The following is a 23,572-nucleotide window of genomic DNA, read 5'->3' as shown; positions in this document are numbered from 1 at the left end:
AGGAGCTGGCTGATTAGCTGCCAGGAAGTGTTTACAAGGTACTGTATCTTAGTGAATTCGGTGTGCTCAAGAAGAAATATGGCTCTATCAGTGTAACCACCAAAAGTGAGTCACACAAACAAAAACACTGGTATATAAATCCAAACAAGAAATTTAACAGCTTTATTTCCTCCTTTAAAGCAAACTATCATCTACTAAACTGCGCAAAGGGACTTAGTTGTGATTAGAATACTTACTGGCACCAGGCAGACACTCTGACACATTTACCTACACAACAGGAATAGCAAGAGCTGGGTAACAGGGATGGGCAGGCCTCCAGTAATGCTTTGGCACTGCCAGTTTTACTCTTGTGACTCCCAGCTTCTCTCTGTTACCACTGTATATCACCCTCCTCTCAAAGTTCACACTCCTTCTTTAGATGTTAGTAACCTTTACTGCAATGGAACTTTAAACCTGCTACCACACTTGACTTCACCTATCACTATACTATTCTTAAGTAGGAGGAAATTTCACCCACGCACAAGTTGATTTTCTTCACTTCTTTCTCAAAGGTAATATAAACCACGGTGGGTTGGTCAGAAACCCATTAAGGAGGTATTGTGTTGAGATTTAAAGAGTAAGAGTTACTTATAATTGTAATGTTAAGAACCTTGAATTTGAACCTGTGGTTAACAAGGAGTTTCAAAAGGTTTTAAGAGGAGGGATAGAGTCAGGTATCACTTAAGACAATCAATTGTGAAGAAAAGGGCACGCTTGAAGTAGGGAGATCAGTTAGGAAGGAGCTGAGAACAGTATCTGGCACCTGATCTGGAATAGTGGCAGCAGAAACAGAGAAGATGGGATGAATTGGATGGAGAACAATGAATGGTTTAAGAAAGGTAGAACTCAGGGATTGTTTAAATTATGGAGTAAAAGGAATCAAAGAGATGACTCTCATAATTATGGTTTGTGAGACTGGGTGAACTGTCTTAAAAACAAAAACCAAAAACATGGGCACAGAAGGAAGCCTCATAAATCAAGTTATGACTACAACTTCAAATAAAGAAATCCTACAAACAAGCACATTTTTACTTCCCCAATTTTAAATTATCATAAGTAATGTTAAACCAAAATACATCATATGCCTGCCAAGAAACTATTTCCTTATAGAGATGTAATAGGTTAAGGGCCCCTATTTTACCAGGTCTCTGTAACTGAGAGAGATAATTTTAAAATGCAGGAGAAAATCCTCCAAGCACTACCTGCAATGCATTTTAGAACTGCATAAAAGCATGTAAAATACCAAAGATCATTTGGAGAAACAGCAGACTTAAAAAAGACAAATAAGGAATAGCATCCCATAGTCACAAAGCCTTAATTAGTTAGATCATCTACCTAGTCATCATGTATTCTGTAAATAAAACAGAATGCTACCTAATAATCACAGGTATAATCCTTAAAAAAAAATTAAAAAATGAACCAAATAATATAACAATATAATGAACAGGGAGGGCAAATCCCTTCAGTGAAGCTGAGGTCCTGGTATTACAGAACCTTCACCTGTACACGGGATTTAGCCACCCATGCATGCAGGTACTACAGCAGCGATGGTGAACCTATGACACACGTATCAGAGGTGACACGTGAACTCATTTTTTTGGTTGATTTTTCTTTGTTATATGGCATTTAAATATATAAAATAAATATCAAAAATATAAGTCTTTTTTTTTTTTAAATATATTTTATTGATTTTTTACAGAGAGAAAGGGAGAGAGAGAGTTAGAAACATCGATGAGAGAGAAACATCAATCAGCTGCCTTCTGCACATCTCCCACTGGGGATATGCCCGCAACCCAGGTACATGCCCTTGACCGGAATCGAACCTGGGACCCTTCAGTCCGCAGGCCGACGCTCTATCCACTGAGCCAAACCGGTTTCGGCCAAAAATATAAGTCTTTGCTTTACTATGGTTGCAAATATCAAAAAATTTCTATATGTGACATGGCACCAGAGTTAAGTTAGGGTTTTTCAAAATGCTGACACGCCGAGCTCAAAAGGTTCGCCATCACTGTACTACAGTGTATTGTAACATGGACACATGGATGGATGGAACATCTGACTTACAGTGATAACATCTGAATAACTTAATTTGTTGGAACCAATAAGCTTTTAAAGCATACCATTTCATATCTCTTATGTTTACATCAACTCTGTCCTGTTGTAGAATAATTACCTCATGTTTAACAATTCTTATCTACTTGCAGAGAAATAATAACAATTGAAATTTTAAAAAATGTAACATGTATATTTTATTTTTAAAAAAGTAAAACTGTTTTACTTTGTGTAGTCATAACAATTATCATTTGCTAAGTCCTTAGTTACTATGTGTCATGCTCAATATGCATTGAGAACCCAATATGTTCTACGTTTTATACAAGGAGCTTCAGACCAAGAGGACCTTATAGACTAGTCTACCAGGACCAGGTATGCTAGATCCCTTTGATAATACTAAAAATCCTCACAATATCGCAGCAAGGCAGATGACATAGGACTTATTTCATAGATGAAGAAATTGAAAGGTTAAATTATTTTCCTAACTTCATTAAGTGAAGAAGCTAGTATGCAATCCCAAATTTGTCTAATTCTAAAGCCCATGAACTTCCCATGGGCTCTATCTGCCTTTTCCTCTCCTATGGATAATAATTAATGACAAGTGAGTGGGTTCCTGCAAGCAGTAGGTCAACTTAATGTTGGTCCATTCGTAGGGGAGAAGAAAAACAAGTCAGAGAGTCTACACCAATCACATACATCAAGTGGGGAGTGCTAATTATTTCTTGCCTCTAGGTGTAACCCTTTGAGAGGAAGAAAAGGATAAGCAGCATTTCCCAAGCTACATGTCTGAGCCTGTTTTAGGCACATGTGATGGAAGGCAGCATCCAATAAACACCTGTCCACTCCTTGGAGGGGGTAACATGTAATGAAAGGCAATCCTGGAGCTTGCAGTTATCATATAATTTAATCACTGTCAATTACTTATGGTTTTAGAATATTTATGTGCAGGTTTTCTTGCTTACTATAAATTGAGAACTGGTATTGTTACCTTTTTAGAAATTAAGATATGTATGGTAGAAAACAGGAATAAGGCAAAGAAGACTGTTTTGATTTAATATAATCCAAATGCAATTTGGAGAATGTGGGAAATATATTCATACTAAGGTACAGATAAGTAGAAATGCTTGAATAGGAGTAGGAAATCCTTCTGCTACAAAGGGTCAATAAGACCCAAAAGAAGAGGGAAAAATGTAGCCATTATAAGTGAAAAGTAGCTCAATTAAAGTTGGATTTTTTTGTTTGAGTGGAAGCACTGAATTACAGAAGTAACGAATTACAGTAATTATTGAGTCCAAACCCTCAATTTTCAAGATGTAAAAACTAAGAGATCTGTACAAGCTCACAGACCCAGTAGCAAAACTGGTCCTAGAAACCTCATCTCTTATGTCCAATATCCTGTTTTGTAGTTTCCCGACTTCCCTGATTATATAACCTGGGTGGGACATTTATTATTTCTACAGATTCTGAGGCCTATCACTCAGAGATTGTGACTAAGAAGATCATTATGTGAATGAGGGTATGAACCTCCTAAAACGTTCTTCCTGCCTTGAGACCTGTAAAAGATAAAATAAACGGAACCACTTTAAAATGGAGCCAGAGCTGCTTTCCCAGAGGAGCCTCCTTCCATGTTTTAGACCTCAAACCTATGGATTATTAAAACAGAGCTTAATAAACTTTGCATTGGGCCTAAAGCAACACTGTGTCCCAAAGAAACCTCTTAACCTGCATTTTATAACTGCAAAAAAGCATGTAAAATACCAAAGATCACTCGGAGAAAAGCAGACTTATGAAAGACAAATAAGGAATAGCATCCCAGTCACAAAGCCTTAATTAGTTTGATAATCTACCTAGTCATCATGTATTCTGTAAATACAACAGAATATCGTCAATAATCCTATATAATAAAAGGCTAATATGCAAAGCGACCAAATGGCAGAACCACCGGTCGCTATGATGCACACTGACCACCAGGGGGCAGGCGCTCAATGCAGGAGCCGGGCTCACGGTTGGCAAGCAAAGTGGCAGTGGCGGGAGCCTAAGGATGTCCGATTGCCAGCTTAGACCCGCTTCCTCCGGGGAGCGAGCCTACGTCATCATTCAGACATCCCCTGAGGGCTCCTGGACTGTGAGGGTGCAGGCCAGGCTGAGGGACCACCCCACCCCCCGAGTGCATAAATTTTGTGCACTGGGCCTCTAATATTGTAATAATTATATATGGTGTCAGATGGGTATAAACTTATCAGGGCTATCACTTCATGATTTATATAAATGTCTAATCACTATGCTGTACACCTGAAACTAATATAATGTATGGCAACTGTAATTAAAAAATTTTTAATTAAAAAAAGATAAAGCAGATGGGACTGAAAATTAAAAACATTGTTTGGAATTAACATCACTATGTTAGCATATCTGCATCAATAGAAATACCTTCCTTCTATTGATGTAATTGTTTCCCAAGTCTTTCTCAGAAATACTTTGTGCCTTTATTTGGGCTTCTACCTGAATCAATGCTCTCTGAATAGCTATTCTTTGATCTCAAATAAATGTTTGTTGCCTTTCATTTTGGCCTTTTATTTTTGGTTAACAGACCCTTCCACGGGGCTATTAGTTTTGTGTCACCTTCCCCCCCCCAAAAAAAACACATCCATTAATGACCCTCTCTTGCTTAATTTCATCAACTAATTACAAGTTAAAGCTCAAACTTCTTAGTATGAAATATGGCACCCTTCAGAATCTCACCCCAATCTACTTTACCACATACATGTCTAGATACTTCCCCTTGATTCAGATGTCTTAAGTATACCAACCTTTGAAACAGTATTTTTCACTTCCCTATTCCTTTGTAAAGAGCTGTTTCCTGTCAATCACTACTTCTTTATCATTCTTCAACTCCCAACTCGAATGTCACCTCTTTTTTTTTTTTTTTAAATGATTTTAGAGAGAGGAAGGGAGAGAGAGAAAGCCAGAGAAACATCGATGTGAGAGAGAAACATCGATTGGCTGCCTTCTGCACACACCCCAACTGGGGATGGAACCTGCAACCTGGGTATGTGCCCTAACCGGGAATCGAACCCTGCACAGAACAACACTCTAACCAGCTGAGCCATACTGGTCAGGACTCACCTCTGCTCTAAAAGGCTTCTGTCCTCCCAGGTAGTTAGTCACTGTCTCCTCGGTATGTCCATACATTTATTCATCCCGAAATAGCTCATTTATCACACTGTATTTCAATTTCACATGTTTCACATGTTTGCCTATTTACTTGCACTGGGCAGAGATCATTTTTATTTACCACTATATGTCTAATGCCTAAACCAGATTTCCTAGAGAAAATGCTCAATAGATGTTTGTAGAACAAATAAATTGGGTAAATGAGTAACATGGTAACATGGTTGGGATGTCAAAAAAAAAAAAGCAAACAAAGCCAGTGAAGCATGGAGAAGGGCAATGCTGAGTTGAATATTATACCAGAGAAACCGGTAGGAAAGCAGAGCAGGCCCCAAATTTCTTCCATGAAATTCTGCAGGCACCAGAGCTGTGGATTTTAGACCAAACTGTCCCTTGCAACATGGCCCTTCTGTAACTTGTTTTTCTTTTTCTTTGAAGTATACTTTTAGAGATAAAGGTTTATTTCCCATTGAATTCTGACAGCCTTGCAGTGGGAGGGGAAGAAAGCCTTAGGTTTCTCAATTATACTTCGAATCATGCTGGTAAGTTTAAATAAATTTGACTGAAGGTCTGACATTCACATTTACTGGAAGGTAAATCAATGTACACAGTATTTATCATAAAGGAGGTAATATTTGTGTAAGAATCGTTTAACATGGGGTCAGTGGCAAATTAAGTGGATTCTAAGTATTCTTGGAGTGATAGACATTGTGTGTGTGGCGCTGTTAACAAAGAAAGGAAAAGTATCTGAACCTAAGGTAAAAAGAAAGAAAGTACAATAGCCAGTAGAACAGAATCTTTCCCATTGAAAGAGAGTGTGATTTGAGAGTGATGTGATTTCAAAGAACTCACTTAACCGTAAGTGTTAGAAGAGAACTTAAGAAACCCAGTAGTTTCAAAATGTGCTCCTTGGCGTTCTAGAAATTTCAAGGAGATCACAACAGAAGTGGAGAAGGGAGGAGGAATGGAGGATTGGGAGAGGATAGCAATTTCAATGAAAGTAGCTCTGTTTTTGTGTTTTACATATTGAGGCTTATCTATATTTTACCTTATGATTTTTTTTTTAAAAAAGAGTTAACATACTGAATTCCACCTCCATTTTAGAAACAATTAAAGAGAAACCAAAGCAACGAAGTAACTTGCCAAAAGAACACAATTTAAGGAACAAAGTATGTCATACTATTGATTCTGAACTTCACTGTGCAAATCATGGAAAGCCAGTATTTAAAGCACAGTATATGTTTGAGCTAGAGACCCAGTTTGGTAGTCACCAGGGATTGGGGAATAGCTGTCATCATGTTAAAGAATGACATCATCCAGGGAAAGCATATATAAGAAACAAGAACCTGGTCTTTTCAAGGCAGAGGAAGAGAATTCTGACAAACAGTATAGGAAATGAACTGGATTTGAATGCTGTGAGACAGGGCACCAGTTATGAAGTAACTGGCATAATCCAAGTGGTGAGAATTTGAATTTGAGCAATAAAAAATACCGCATTTATCATGTATAAGATGCCCCCATGTATAAGACACCTCCCACTTTTCCAACCCAAAATTAAGAAATCAGTATTTCAAACGTTTTGCTGGTTTTCCTCTTAAGGCCTTCCTCTTTATTTGGCATCGTAAGGAGTTGTTCTTTCTGTTTCCTCCACTGTCTGTTCATACACTCAGTGGGAGGAGGTCCAAACTGTCTCTCTGCAGCTCTGTTTCCATGCTCTTTTGAATAGTTGATTACATTCAGTTTGAATTTTGCAGAGTAAGACAATTGCTTACTGGTACTTATCTTTTTACTAGAGGCCTGGCGCATGAAATTCGTGCATGGGTAGGGTTCCTAGGCCTGGCCTGAGATCAAGGCCGATCTTCCCCAGCTGCCGGCAGCCAGTCCCACCCCCCACCGCCGCTGGTTGCCCTCTGTGTGTGGGGCAGTTGGTGGGGTGATCGGGGCCCTGCTCACACCCGCCTTGGCCTGGCACCCCCTGCGTCTGCCGCCACCCACCCCCGGGTCCCCGTTCCCCATCGGGCGATTGGAGCTTGCCGGCGGTGGGGAGGGGCTGAGAGGTGGGCCGGCAGGCCCTGATCAGGCGATTGGGGCTTGTGGGCTTGGGGCAGTTCTTGCATTGAGCGTCTGCCCACTGGCGGTCAGTGCATGTCATAGTGACTGGTTGTTCCACCATCCAGTCGATTTGCATATTATGCGCTTTCATATATATATAGATTTTTTGACATCTTTATGAGCTCAGAATGCTCTGGTCCCTGTTGCATCTTGCGCACTCTCTGCCTCCACCTCCAATTACTGCATCAGCTGACGGCAGTAACAATAAGGCTCATGATTGGAGGAAGCCTGTTTGACAAGGTATGGGCAGCTACACACCAAACCGGCTCCCTCCTTGGCTGATTTCCATGTATAAGACATCCCTCGATTTCAGTCTAATGATTTTAGAAAAAAATAGTGTCTTATATGCCGGGAGCCGGTCCATGCTTGCTGTTTCAAGGGACCTGGCATATATGGCATACTGTTCTTAATATGTTTGCTCACCTTCTTGGCACTATGTGTTTTAACCAAGGTCTCTGAGAAAGGTTGTTTCCCCAGGTAGGGATTTTCCCCTGAAGTTAGGGAGGGAATAAAACCTCTTAACTAAGTGCCAGGTGGGTAATTAATCACTTTAACTACGAACAATCGTGCTTAAGCTACATAATCTTTATTCCCTGGAATGGAGATAAGAAACGCCCTAACCTTTGTAATAGAGATTGATAGGATTGAATCAACTGGTATAAATACAGATGTAATAAGACAGCAAGACACAGAACTTAGAATACGGAACCAAGAGAGACAGAACTTAGAACACAGAACCAAGAGAGTCAGAACTTAGAATACAGAACTTAGAACACAGAACTTAGGAGACAGAACCTAGGCACAGAACCTACACAGAATGTTCTCTAGAGACAGAAGAACTTCGCTGGAGAGAACATGGCAAAAGTTCCTGGACAGAAACTGGCCTCAGAACCTAGAGACAGAACCTAGCGAGAGAAAATGGCAAAAGATCCTGGACTGAATCTGACTACAGAAATTGGCAAGAGAACCTGACTAGAACCTGGTATCTGAACCTGGCTGGAGAACCTAGCGAGGGAACCTGGACACAACCTGGCTGGAGAACCTAGCGAGGGAACATGGCTACAGAACCTGGCTGGGGCTCCGGACCAGAACCTCTCTGGAGATCCAGACCAGAACTTGGTTGGAGATCCTGGCTGGAGATCCTGGCTGGGCTGCTGATCAACTGAACGCTGTCTCCGTGTCCCTCCTTCTTCGCCGACTCCGTCTACACCTTTGGGAACCCCTGGACCCGCTAGGGTTGGACCCCGGCACTTATACACAGGAAAATATGGTAGGCATTTCAGAGTTGGAATGGATAGGATTTTCTGCCACGTGGTAGAAGTCCACATGATCCCCACACGCAATGGACTGCAGCGGGGAACACAAACTAAACTAGCCAGATGTTGGACTGGACTGTGCTTTAATATGGAGCAAAGCCTCTGGGCAGAGGCCTTAATTCTTGCCTGCTGAAGATAGGATTGGACTTTTCCCATGGTGGGGTGAAGGAAAACGCAACAGTATAAACCCAGGGGTTTAATTCCACTGAAATAAAGATCACTCGTCCTCCTGTGAGAGTTTAAGGAAATTCAATTCCTTGCAACATTTGCAAGAACTCCACTTTCACTGGTAATATGTAGGGATCAGGAGAGCACCCCACTGATGATAACACTACTACTATTATTTCAACTACAACAGTTAACTTGATATCACTGAATTGATACAATACAGCTGTACAGATTACTAATAAAAAGGACATGTTTTTATTTAATCAATATTTCAGAAAAGGGTTACTATTATTTCTACCTAGAGGTGTACGGACCCAAATCCACACAGCATATCAAGACTTAAAAGCTTTGAAGAAGGTAACTCTTCTATATAAAGTTAGTTCTTAGTTCTAGATCTGTAACTTTGCATTTCTAGTTTACAATGTTTACATATAAATTCTAAGTTTGGACTTTTATAAACATTAAATTTAGCTTATAAAGAGGTCATAAAAGAACAGAAATGGTAAACTAACACTGAAATAGTATGTACCTCAATTATATTGAAGATTTGAATTAAACCAACTTTTAAAAGAATTAGTCAACAACTCTGAACAAGAAAATTCACCCATACACACACACACAAAAAAAGCACTTAAGAATAGCTTGTGACTCAGCCCCTCACTGCTATAAGGGGATGGTAAGGAGGGGGAGCCAACTATTTGACCTATTCTCTACTATCTCCTATCAGGACCAAATATTAAAGCAAAACTGCTTACTTGACTTTGAAGTACAGAGGGAAAAAATTTCATATAGATGCTTCACCTTCAAGTAAAATATCACCTCTTTGAAACAAGATAACTTTCCAAGTTTTGAAGCCATTCAAAAAACGTGAAGTAAAAAGTAAAAAGATTCAAGTATATAAATACTTTAAACTTGAAAATAAAATTCAAAAGTAAGCAATTGGGAATAGTCAATATTTTTAATATACAAAGAGAGAGGTATTAAAATAGATAATGAAAAACTAAGATCACCAAAAAAATAGACACTTTCCCAAAGAGGAAACAAAACTGGCTAATAATGTTAACATCACTAATAATCAAGAAAATGCAAAAGCAGCTTTGCTTTGTTTCTCCTTATAAACTGATTTTTCAAAAGACAAGCCTAGGCTAATACTCAGGGCTGCAAAGGTGCGAGGAAATGAAAGTTGCAGACATCGCTTGTGAAAGTGCAAATTAGTATAGCTTTCCAGAAGGCAAAGCAAAAATATACAGAATCCTACCAATGTTCACATCCTATCTATACATGTAAAAGGCTAATATGCAGTGTCCCCTCGGGAGTTCAACTGCTCGTTAAGATGTGTGCTGACCACCAGGGGGCAGCGTGAAACGAAGGGAGGCCCTGGCCGGCAGCCAGAAGGCCCCGATCGGCCCTGATCACCACCAGGCCTAAGGACGCTACCCAAGCATGAATTTCGTGCACCGGGCCTCTAATAAGCCAATAATTTCACTTCTGGGAATCTATCATAGGGAAATAATAAATATGGAGAATGCCTTATTTATAAAGATATTCACTATGGTTATTGTTACTATAGAAAAAAATGAAAATGAGAGTCCAACAATGGGGGAATGAACTGGGCCAAATTATTATGCTGACACTTAAGTCATATTAATGTTATGTGAATATATTTTAGTAAACCTATTTTTTAAAAAAAACAAGTTCAGCTAGACTATGTAATAACATGGAAACTGGTTATTTTTTTCATAATTTAAAATGTATGATATAATGCAAATATGTACTTATCATTATGAAAATAATAATAGCAGCCAACAATCACTGAATACTTACCAAATGCCAAGCCCTACACTCAGGTCTTTACATGTTATCATTGCTTTCATCATTATCAAGGACATTCTAAAAGGGTCAAAGGCCTGGCCCAAGACAAATAACATTTTAAAGGAGCCCTCACTATAGAAATTTTCACAGTGCCCTTGAGAATGTTAAAAATTGTTTTTGAAATTGAATTTTAATTATTTCAGAAAAGAAAGGAACAGTGCTCCTGAATCGCCCCCTCCCTCCATGCACAGTCCACAGCAGACACTTAGCTAACCTAACCAAAAGAAAGGCCTGATTATTACTGTAACATTTATAGAGAATTTATTATGAGAGGGTCACTCTAAACAAACATCTTCACCCTCACAGCAACCCTATGGATAAATTATTACTATGAAATCTTTACTTTTTAAAGAAAACTGAGGCTTAGTGAGATTATTATACTCACAAAGCGAATAAAAGGTAAAGCTGGAACTGAAATCCCAGACAGCAAAAGTCACGTTTCTAACTACAATGTTGTATTGTAAAACACGTAATATATACACACACACACACACACACACACACACACACATATTTGTGTGTGTGTGTGTATATATATATACACACACATACACAAAACGAAGACAGGTTGTTAGGACACCAAAAAATGGTTGTCCCCCTGGCCAGTGGGTCAGTGGTTAGAGCGTCCACCCATGGATTGAAGGGTCACAAGGTTCCATTCTGCCGGTTCGATTCCCGGTCAAGGGCACATACCTTAGTTGCGGGTTCCCAAGCCCTGGTAGGGGAGTATGCAGGAGGCAATCAATCGATGTGTCTCTCTCCCCTTCTCCCCCTCCTCTCTCCTCTACACTCTCTCTAAATATCAATGGAAAAATATCCTTGAGTGAGAATTAAAACACACACACCAAAAAATGTGGTTGTCATTGGTTGCTGGACTTAGAATGACTTTTACGTCCCATTTTTTTCTCCCACTTTACAATTTTTTTTCATTCGGTATGTATTATTTCCATAATGAAAAAATTTAAGTTAATGAGAAATAAAGTTAAGTTCAAAGAGAAAAGGGGTTTGAAAGAATATTTATTTTAGAGGACAAATAAATCATATTGTTATTATATAAAGTGCTCACCCATTCTTCTTTAAGACCAGCAGGCAGTATACCTCAAAATTAAAAGAATGTCTTTTACCATAGCTAGAAGAACAGAAACATAATGAAGGCTGGAGAGAAAAGGAGTTGAGAGGTCTAATCAAATGTCTTAACAGTCAGGAAAAGATGTGAATGGCACCTGAAGTCTCCAAAGACAAAAGCTTCAGGATTTATTCTCTCCCCTAAGTCTTCCAGTATGCCCACACCATCAATTCACCAAACTTCTCTGGGCATTTTAAAATCTTATCAAGATTACATCAGGGCCCTCCAAACTTCCCCCATTACATTGGAAAAAGGGGGATGTCAGATGAGAAATTGAGCCGTTTCATAGGAAAAGAGATCTAGAAGGAAAATTAAAATATTCTGAACACTAAAAAAAGGCATACTGGGGTGAAAGAGGGATTTATTTCATCAGGCTCTTTCCAGAGGCAAGATTAATAATCCTCAAAACCACTCTAAATAGCATGCTGTTCCCAGAATGGGAAATTTCCACATCTGTTTTCATTCAATTTTAGTCTCTGGGTCCCTCCCTTTCTCCATCCTTCCCAACTGGCCTTCAAAGCCTAGTTCCAATGTTACTTCCTCTGTATAAGTTTCGCTATTTGACTATATACTTGGAAGGTTGGTTCTCTTTTTGATATCACCAACATACCGTGTACCTTGAATTCAAATCCACAAATATTTACCGAGTCACAAGATGTGTAACACATGTATAAAATGTATTAGAGCGAGGAACACAGAAGAGGACTTAGACCAAAACTCAGAATTCCATAAATGCTATAGGTATGAAAGACAGAATGCGGGTACCTACCTTTACCTTAGGCCACTAGAAAGTTGTTAGGTGAGCAATCCCAGAAGAAATGACTCCTAAACTCAGTAATGAAGAACTAAAAAATAGGTATAAACCAGTAAGCTAGGAAGAGAAAAGAGATTTTTAAGAATTGGGAGCAGAAATGGGCAAACACAGAGGGAAAAGCCGTGTGGGGATTTAAAAGACAATGCCAGAGCCTGGCTGGTGTGGCCCAGTGGTTGAGCATTGACCTATGAACCAGGAGGTCACAGGTTTGATTCCTGGTCAGGGCACATGCCCCGGTGTGGGCTCGATCCCCAGGAGGGGGTGTGCAGGAGGCAGCCGATCCATGATTCTCTCTCATCATGGATGTTTCCATCTCTCTCCCTTCCTCTCTGAAATCAATAAAAATATATTATAAAGAAAAAAAAAAGACAAAGCCAGAGAACTTTGTAAATGGAGCTAATAAGAGCGACTACTTCATAGGGATGTTGTAAAAATTAAATGAGTTAATAAATATAATGAATTAAAATAGTGCTATACATAGGAGGTACTATAAAAATCTATAAACAAAACTAAGAAACAAACTTGGAAAAAAATTTACACCTATATAAAGAGTAGTAAACATTTTTTAAAATCCACTTTAGAGAGAGGACGGAGTCGGGGGGGGGGGGGGGAGAGAAAGAAACATCGAAAACATTGATCAGCTGCTTCCCGTGTGCTCCCCGACCAGGGCTCGAACCAGAAACGTAGGTATGTGCCCTGACTGGAATCGAACCTGCAAGCTTTCGGTGTGCGGAATGACGATCCAACTAACTCAGCCACCGACCAGAGATGAGCATGCCAACGAAGTGAGAAAAGGGCCTTTCTTCTACGATTCAGGTTTTCAGAGCTTAACACAAAGTTAGAGAATGAAGGCTACACATGCATTCCCAGCCTGCATCATTCTGGGCAAATTTCATTAATCTTGAAGTTCTCACTCATATTCACCAAAAGTATTTTACACTTGTTAAGTGTTACATAAGTTGTGAAATTTATTAACTTGGCCTACTTAATTCTTATATATTACACAGTTGTTGTTGTTTTCCCTGCACCTGAGGATATTTTTTCATTGATTTTTTAGAGTAGAAGGGAGAGAAGGAGTGGAAGGAAGGAGGGAGAGAGAGAAACATAGGATTGGTTGCCTCCTGCACTCGCCTGGGGCTGGAATTGAACCTGCAACCCAGGTACTTGACCTCAAACTGAACCTGAGTGAGCCACACAGGCCAGGGCTATGCAGTCATTTTTAAGTGAGAAGGAGTGGGGTGGTGAGAAGTGTCCAAATGACTATGCCAAGAAGAAATGATAAAGCAACAGTTATCAGTGTCCTCCAAACCGCCAGAGCAAATCCTGCTGGGTCCTTATCTATTCCGGATCTGCAGGCCGACACTGCCCACTATTCTTTTCTCTTTCTTTTGACATGGCTACCATTCTTGACCAGTCCTGACCATTATTAATCTCATACTAGTCAAGCGCTCCTCCCACTGAAAAGTGGAAATCAGATAAGCACCTGGATTCAAAGGGTTTTGAAGAGATGAAGTGTAGTTTCTTTTGCAGATAGAGAACATTTCTTCCTTTAGGTTATATTTTTGGTGTCCTCCTCCCCCGTCCGCACCCCTCAAATTAAGGGGAATCAAAGGGCTAATTCTTTGTTGGATTGGGGGTCAGTTCTACTCTATTTTCCAGCCTTCTTATATGGGTTGTTTTGAAGGTAACATTAAAACTTAACGAGAAAAAACTAATTTATTTTCCAGTCACTAGGTTAAAAAAGACACACACTCAGGCCAATTTAGTTTGAAGTTTCTCATTAAAATAAGTTGGAATAATAACAGGTATCATTTCTTAATATACTAAGCAGTAGTCTCTGTGCTAAGCACTCCGTATTACATACTATAATAGTAAGACATAGTTATTATCATCCCCACTTTAGAGAGGAGGAAACAAGCTTATAGAATTAAAATAAGTTTCTCAAAGTTATACAACTATTTGGTGTTGGAGCAGGGAGCTTGAAAGTCTGTACCCTATCTACTATAGTAATGAAAAGAAATAAAGTTTTTATTAAACAGCATGCATTTTTCTAAAATAAATATGTATGAGCGAAGAAAATGATCTAAACAACATAAAACAGTTGCTTAAATGAAACAAGTTAAATGTCTACCATCTGGTAATACATCCCTCAATGTCTACCATAACCAAGGCTGAATAGCTCCACAAGTAAATAAATCATTCAGTGTCCTGATATACTGTGAAATTATTTTTTAAGTGAATTTCTCAAAATAATACTACACATTTGCAAATGAAATATGTTGCCCTCTTAGACTTGTAAAAATACATTATTTCCTGATGTATTCACAGTCCTATTTTTGCTGTTTCCTCCCTTCCTCCCCCACTTCCTCTCTGCCTTCAGATCCTTCAGGCCAGTTCCTCCTTCTCAAGAGTACCCACAGGCACACTCTAAGCAACAGGACTCTAACATTAGTCACTGTGCTCTGTAGTTATAAGATGGTATAAAGTAAAAAATGCACTCACGTAAAAAACACAGCATTTCTCCTGCATCTTCGTGTTTAGATCTATTCACTTACAGAATTCTAAACATTTCCCTACGTCACACTTGGATTCCTACCTTCAACAATTAGCACACTAAAAGAGTCTGCCTTTCTTTTTAGCCTTTCTTCAAAAGTAGTTATTCCAGTTTTTTCCAGAAATAAGGTATTAAAAAGATCAGAACACATACGCCAAAAAAAGAGAGAGAAAACGACAAGCAAATGTACTGTTAGACGGTAATAAATATATCACATTTTTAGTAATGTAATTAGTTTATTCTGAATAATACTCTGAATAATTCTAAAACTTAATACAAATGCTTTACAAGTAAATATAGTATATAAAAATGGTAGTTACTTATCAATGGACTAACATGTACTTTCATTTACTCAACAAATATTTATTGCATGCCCAAATAACATTTAAAAACAAACACATTTCTGAACGAAGATGAGTACACCAGATACCTGCACAGGTGCTGCAGTTGGAAGGGTCTGGGTTTGAAACCCTGGCTCTGCTACTTACTGGCTCAGAGACCTAGAGTAGTCAGTTAACCTTCAGGTTAACATTTCACTTATCTATTTGATGGGAGGAAAAATAACTACTCACAGAGTGTTTGTGAGCTTTAAAGGGTTATGTAAAACAGCACAGGGCCTAGCATGTGGTAAGTGACAAGCATGGCATATATATATATATTATATATATATGTATATATTATATATTATAAATACATAAAATATGACAGGCATGGCAAATATATTTCAATACTGAAAAAAGTCATTAACGGAGATGGCCAATAAATATTCTGCCTTACTAGAAAGATGGAAATTTGTGGAACTCTATTTTAAAGACACATTAAAAAGAAAAATCCTAGGTTACGTAAGAAATCTTCACCTTGTATTTAAAAAAAGAGAAGTATTAAATATATAGGGTGAAATGGCCAAATAATATAGAAAGAAAGAAAAGGCCAATCGTTTTCTTGAGAGGCATAAAGAATATCTTGAAAGCTGCTGGGTTTGAGTGATGGGTATATGGTGGTTCCTTATACTATTCTACTTTATGAAAAATTTAAAAAGAAATCAAACTATAATTCCAATCCCAGAGCATACCTAACACATTTCTTCATATTCAAGCGAGGAACAGGATGTTTGCCTTGAAATATGTTGAACTAACAATAGCACTTCCCTGCTCAATAATTCAGTACAGGTCAAGTTTTCTCAGACAAGTCTACCTTTCGTGATAAAGGTGAGCAAGAGGAGTAAGTACATGCATTAAAGGCTTAAAAAAAAAAAAAAAGGGCAAGCTTTTCAGCTGCTTATTTATATTACATGAGAACAGCGGCACTGCACATTTTCCCATGTCCTTCAAAAACATGAAATTCTGCTTGCTCTTAAATTAAGCTTTTAAAAACAACTCCTGCTTTCTATACTTTGGAAATGACAAGGGATATACGGCAATCATATCTCAATAAAGCTGGGGGGGGGGGGAGAAATTACAAGGGAAATCGTTGGCACAACAACAACAAAAAAAACCACACAAACAAACAACAACAAAAAAAACACACCCAAAACTAAAGGCGTGCACATGAGAGCTGCTACTACCTTTAAAATGCGAACGGCATCGTTCTTCATTTAGATAAGGGTTTATGATTGCGTTTAGGTTTTGTCCCTGATGGACACAGGAAACCCGCACGGGGAGAGGTAGGAAGCTCAGCCGCCGGCCATGCCCCGAAATTAAGCTGATTAACGCCGCACGGAATCTGGAGCCGCACCGCTCCCATCCCGGGTAAGCGAGCCAACACCAGCAATCACGAGCCAGAGCATTTGGTAAGTAAAGCAACCACTTTCTGTGTTAACCTCAGTTCCTATCACAAAGCGGTTGCCTGTTATAAAAAATATTCCGAATTCACAGCTGATACGAGTCTCAAATGGAGCACAGCAGCCCCGGCAGTCATCGTTGGGCAATAAAGCCCGGCATCTTGACAGCAGGCAAAGCCGCCGGTGGCGTGAGCCTCGGTTTACCCCTTCGCCACGCACACGGGTGACAGGCGTCATTTTAAAGATAATCATGCAAAGCCACGAACTTTACTCGGCCTCCGAGGCCGCATCGCCCCGAGCTGCCCGCACACCCCGCGGGTCGCCGACGCTCGCGCCGGGTCGTACCGTCTCCCACCTTCGGTTTCCGGCGGCGCCGGGCACCCAGTCCCGGCCGCTCCGGCTCCGCGGACGCACCGGGATGCGGCTCGCGGGTCCCGCACCCGGACTCCCGGGGAGGGAAACCGACTCCGCGAGGACGGAGTGGGTCCCCGAGGAGGCGCGCGGGTGCCCCGGAGGGACCTCTTCTGCCGGGACCCCGAGAGCGAGGGGCACGCCGGCCCCGGCCCCAGCCCCGGCCCTCGGCGGCGCCGCACCTGCCGGGAGAGGCCGCGGCCGGGCTGGGCGCCGAGGGGAGTCCGCCGGCCCCGGCCGCGCGGCGGAGGCAGGAACCGGGTCCGGAGTTTCCGCCCGGCGCCGCCCGGCCCGCCAGGGGCCTAGCTCGGGGCAGCCCGGCATCCGGGGGCCCGTCCGCGCTGTCCGCGCCCCCGGCGGCGCTCAGCCGCCCCATCCCGGCCGCGGAGCCGCCCGCACCTGCCCGGACCCGCCGCAGCCGGCGGCCGCCTCACCCACCTGGCGCCTCCGCGCGCCTCCCGCACGTCGCAGCGCGACCCCGCGACCCCGGCCCCGGCAGCGCGGGCGGGCGGACGCCGGAGACCCCGCTCGCCGCCGAACGCGAACCTGTTGCGCAGCCTGTCACGGCTGCCCGGCCGGCGCCGCCTCAGCCCCGCGACAACATGGCGGCCGCGGCCTCCGCAGGAAGCCGGGGGGCGGGGAGGCGGCGCCGGCGGGCGGCGGACGGCCCTCCGGCGGCGGCCCGGCTCCCCACCCTCGCGGGCCCGCCGTCGGCCGCCGGGGGCGGCTCCTCACCTCAGGCCCGGCCCGCGTCTGGTCCCGGCCCCGCGCTCCCCGGGAGGCCTCCACGCCCGCACCGCGGCCCGGCCCGTCAGGAGCGGGACGGCCCTGGCTCCTCCTCCCCGAGGTGACATGTTGGTTGGGTGGTGCGCTTCCTGCCGCCGGACTCCAGGTTTGGGAAGGGCCGGGCGTCCTGCGGGGGCCGGGAGCCCCCTCCCTCACGGGTCTCTGTGCTGCTCTGGGGGCGCGGCTCCCGGGAATGGGGGGCGCGGTGGGGAACAAGGCCGCTCCCGCCCTGGCTCGGGGTCCTACCGGCCTCGGTACCTCCCAGGGACCCCGGACCCGCCCCAGGGACCCCGGACCCGCCCCTGGGACCCCAGGAAGACTAACCGTACCCCGTGGCCATGCTCCAGCACCCCCTACCCGCCTCCATCACACACACAAAAGGCCAAGGTAGGGCCCCCCTGACCCCATCCTCCCCCTGAGCAGCGGGAGCACCGTCATCTCTCCCCACCTCCCGGCCTGCAGTGGCGAACACCCCCCACCCACAGCCGCCGGACGCCCCTGGCCTCGCAGGAGCCCGCATTCCAGCTCCTGTCGCCCCCCCCCCCCCCATATGGGAGGCTTGGCTGGTAGTCGGGGTTAGAGGGGGAGTCCCTGGTTCTTAGGGGCGTAACCCACAGGGTCCACGACCCCGGATGCCGGTGTGCTTTTCCGGGGGAGCGGGGCTGGCCCGGCGCCAGGCTCCCGTCCCCGCGGCTGGTGTCGCTGAAGGAGCTTTTCGTCCCTCACCTGGCGGGGCAGGTGGCGGGGCAGGTGGCGGCAGCAGGGCCGGCCGGAGCGGGATGGCCGATGCGCTCAGCAGACATCAGGGGTGGGTGGTGAGCAGGCTTTGCGCGCTCGTCCAGTGTTTTTCCTCCTCTTGGACCTGGACCGGTCCGAGACCTGACAGGCAGGTCCCGGGCTGCAGTGACACACGGAGGCCTGACCCTTTGCATCAGGCTGGGAGGTGCCTCATCCACCCGGAACCGTCGGTCTGCAAACAAGACACCGAGGCAGGGCCGGGCCCAGCGCATGGCCTCATCCCCAGGGCAGACGTCCATCGTCCACCGCCCATCGATCGTGGTACCCACTCTTAGCGCCCCTGCTCAGGAGCCGGAGCCCCGGAATCCTCCTCCGCACAATGCTGCAGAGTTAGCCTGGAAAGTGAAACCTATTTTTTTTAAATTTTATTCCTGATAGGCAGAGAGCCAGGCTCGATTTCCCGCCCATCCTTTCATCAGTGTCATCTGTGTCTCTGGGTTCTGGACCTGGTGCGATTCACCCCGAGTCCTTTTTCTGAAGGAGGTGCCAGAACCTTGGTGGAACAAAAGTGCAGTTTGGAAAAGAACGTTTATATAAAGAAATAAAGTTTTTTATAGCTCCCTAAAATAGACCTAAAGCTAACAGCCTCTGATGGAAATTGGTGTCCTGTGTACAACCAGGAGCTTACAGTATCCCAGACACTGTAGCATCCCAGGGTTTCATTCAGAACTTTAAGGCTAGTTTGTTCATCCTATCCTACTCTTTCAATATTCATGATTCACACAGGTGATACATCCACCATCCCAGTTCTTTGACTTCCTCTTCTCTTAGGGCAAGCCTTGGAACTGTATCTCTCTTTAGTATCAGCGTCTACCACTTCTTATTTATCTCCACACCAACTGGAGATCAGATACCTGGGGAGCCAAGTCCTACAGATATCTAGACAGACCTGTCAAGTCTAGAGAAGACTAGGAATTAGTGAGGGACTAGGTATCTCACGTTTCTCTTTCCCCATGTCTGCCACAATTGAGGATAGATTCTTGGACCTGTTGCTGGTAACCTGCTTCTGCCATGGGAGCATTTAATCTCAATTTGCTTTCCTTCCCTGCACTGATCATCCCCCACCCCCAACCGTATTCTATATCCTATGTTCTGTCATTCTTCCTTAGTTTTCTTCACCCCATTCCTACTTAGTCTGCCTTCAAAACAAACCCACAGTGATGGGAAGAGGATAAAATAAAGAACAGGAGTAATTCCAGAGACTCTAAGCATCCCATAAAATAAATATATTATCTTATAGAGTTGGAAGGCTGTGAGAACTTGGAGCTCATATGTTATACGTCTGCTATTACTAAATCTCCCAAGACAATGCTATAAACAAACAACTTATAACGAAATTAAGAGGAAAATGGCAATAAAAATAGTCTTTTGGTTTTATTTATTTATTTAAAATACATATTTTTACTGATTTCGGAGAGGAAAGGAGAGGGTGAGAGAGATAGAAACATCAGTGATGAGAGAGAATCATTGATTGGCTGCCTCCTGCACACCCCCAACAGGGGATCGAGCCCAAACCCTGGCATGTGCCCTGATCCAGAATCAAACTGGTGGCCTCTTGGTTCTTGGCTCAATGCTAAACTGCTGAGCTATATCAGCTGGGCTCTTTCAGCATTTTAAAGATTAAAAAAAGCCCTAACCGGTTTGGCTCAGTGGATGAAGCGTCGGTCTGTGGACTAAAGGGTCCCAGGTTCGATTCCGGTCAAGGGCGCGTACCTTGGTTGCGGGAACATCCTCAGTAGGGAGTGTGCAAGAGGCAGCTGATCGATGTTTCTCTCTCATCGATGTTTCTAACTCTCTATCCCTCTCCCTTCCTTTCTGTAAAAAAAATCAAAAACAAATAAAGATTTTAAAAAATTATCTTCTATGCCGAAACCGGTTTGGCTCAGTGGATAGAGCGTCGGCCTGCGGACTGAAGGGTCCCAGGTTCGATTCCGGTCAAGGGCATGTGCCTGGGTTGTGGGCACGTCCCCAGTGGGGGGTGTGCAGGAGGCGGCTGATCGATGCTTCTCTCTCATCGATGTTTCTGACTCTCTATCCCTCTCCCTTCCTCTCTGTAAAAAATCAATAAAATATATTAAAAAAAAAAAAATTATCTTCTAGCCTCCAAGGTTTCTGTTTAACATTGGTGTTGTTCAAATAATTTTCTCCTCTATGTAATATGTTGTTTTCTTATGCTACTTTTAAGATTTATGCTTTATTTTTAGTTTTCGATAATTTGTACCTATGTGATGTATATCAGCATATGATGTATTCTGTTGGGTGTTTATTTCCAATCTTATATCTCTAAATTTCTGTCTTTCATTAAATTAAGAAAAATCTTAGCCATTATTTCTTTTTTTAAAATATTGACTTCAGAGAAAGAGAGGACGGGGGAGAGAGTGAAACATCAATTTGTTGTTCCATTTATTTATGTGTTCATTGTTTGATTCTTGTATGTGCCCTAATGGGAGATCAAACCCAGAACTTTGGCGTATCTAACCAATGCTCAACCAACTGAGCCAGGGTAGCCATTAATCCTTGTTGTTGTTTTTTAATCTTTATTGTTGAGATTATTAGAGATGTCCCTTTTACCCACCTCCACCAGGTTCCCGCCCTGTCCCAGGCCTTCGCCACCCTAATGTCTGTGTCCATAGGTAATGCATATATGCATATAAGATCTTCATTTAATCTCTTCCTGCCCCTCACCCCCCTTCCCTCTGAGAATCGCCAATCTGTTCCATTTTCATGCCTCTGATTCTATTTTATTCACCAGTTTATTCTGATCATTAGATTTCTTATTTGTTTACTTTGATTTTTAGATTTAATTGTTGATAGGTATGTATTTGTTGCCATTTTGTTGTTCATATTTTTTATCTTTTTCTTTTTATTATTCTTCCTCTTCTTAAAGAATACCATTCAACATTTCACATAATACTGGTTTGGTGGTGATGAACTCCTTTCACTTTTTCTTGTCTCTGAAGCTCTTTATTTGATCTTCAATTCTAAATGATAGCTTTGCTGGGTAGAGTAATCTTGGTTGTAGGTGCTTGCTATTCATCACTTTGAATATTTCTTGCCACTCCCTTCTGGCCTGCATAGTTTCTGTTGAGAAATCAGCTGACAGTCATATGGGCATTCCCTTGTAGGTAACTAACTGCTTTTCTCTTGCTGCTTTTAAGATTTTCTCTTTGTCTTTAGCCCCGTCATTTTAATTATGTGTCTTGGTGTGGTCCTCTTTGGATTCCTCTTGTTTGAGGTTTTCTGTGCTTCCTGGACTTGTAAGTCTTTTTCTTTCACCAGGTAGGGGAAGTTTTCTGTCATTATTTCTTCAAATAGGTTTTCAATATCTTTCTCTCTTCTTCTGGCACCCCTATAATTCAGATGTTCATACACTTGAAGTTGTCCCAGAGGCTTCTTACACTATCTTCAAATTTTTAATTTCTTTTTTCTCTTTGCTCCTCTGGTTGGGTGGTATTTTTTGTTTGGTTTTTTTTTTTTTTTTGGGTGTTTTTTTTTTTGCTTCCTCATATTTCAAATTGTTGATTTGATTCTCAGAATCCTCTACCCTACTGTTGAATCCCTGTATATTATTCTTTATTTCAGTCAGTGTATGCTTAGTTTCTGACGGGTCCTTTCCCATTTTTTTGGAGGTTTCTAGAAGATTTATGAGTAACCTTATAACCATGGTTTTGAACTCTATATCCAGTAGTTTGCTGTCTTCCATTTCTTTCATTTGTGACATGTTTCTTTGTCTCTGCATTTTGGCTGCTTCCCTGTGTTTGTTTCTATGTATTGGGTAGAGCTGCTATGTCTCCTTGAGTTGGTAGAGTGGCCTGTATAGTAGGTATTCTGTAGGGCCCAGTGACTCGGCCTCCCCAGTCACCTGAGCTGGGAGCTATAGGTGTACCTGTTTGTGGGCTGTGAGCACAGTCTTGTTGTAGTTGAGCCTTGATTGTTGTTGGTGTCCCTGAGAGGAATTGACCTCTAGGCCAATTGGCTGTGAGGACCAGCTGGGACTACAGTGGGAGAGCTGCTTTGCAGGAGACACCCCTATGGAGCAGGACTTGCTTCAATGGGGCTTTGGTGCTCACTGAGTCTGCCCCTTGAGTGTGTCACTTATGGATGTGTAGAGTTGTAATCTGGTATGGTCTGACACTGGTCACTGGTACACTGGCTCTTGGATCTCCAAGGAGGTGCAAAGTCAGCCACTGCCTGGGGCCACTCAGCAGGAGCTACAGAGAGATCTGCAGATCCTCCCCTTTGTATCAGATTTGGAAGTGCCCAGATGAGACCCAGCTATGAAACAAGGCAGGCTGGTGCTGGTGCTGGATCTTGGGCCTTTTATTGATATATTTGTGGCTCCCTGACCCAGCTGCAGCTTGTTTGAGAGATTTTAGCCTGATGAACAAGGACAGGCCATTCATATGCAAAAGCTGCTGCACACAGTTTGGGTGGGGTTGTAAATTGGATGAGGCGGGGTCTTAGGGAATCCCCAGGGCAGAACAAACAGAAATGGCTACCAGTCAGCCCTGTGACCAACTGGGATGTCCCAACATAGGAATAATGATCTCTGTGAGCACCTCTATCTGGGAGA

At 42.8% G+C, this 23,572-nt stretch overlaps 1 protein-coding gene across 5 annotated transcripts in view; it reads right to left on the bottom strand.

Annotated features, from left to right (window-relative positions):
• Positions 1-18,273, bottom strand: part of ITSN2 (intersectin 2) — a 102,317-nt gene extending 84,044 nt beyond the window's left edge. For 4 of the 5 annotated variants that reach the window (XM_036335198.1, XM_036335202.1, XM_036335201.1 and 1 more), the window contains exon 1: positions 18,151-18,273. The gene's annotated coding sequence lies outside the window, so the exon portion shown is untranslated. The remainder of the gene's footprint in view (positions 1-18,150) is intronic. The other variant, XM_036335204.1, reaches the window with a different exon arrangement.
• Between the last annotated feature and the right edge of the window lie 5,299 nt (positions 18,274-23,572).

Source organism: Myotis myotis, unplaced genomic scaffold (assembly GCF_014108235.1).
Source record: "Myotis myotis isolate mMyoMyo1 unplaced genomic scaffold, mMyoMyo1.p scaffold_m19_p_14, whole genome shotgun sequence".
Classification (NCBI taxonomy): Eukaryota; Metazoa; Chordata; class Mammalia; order Chiroptera; family Vespertilionidae; genus Myotis; species Myotis myotis.
This window is presented reverse-complemented; position numbering and strand designations above follow the sequence as displayed.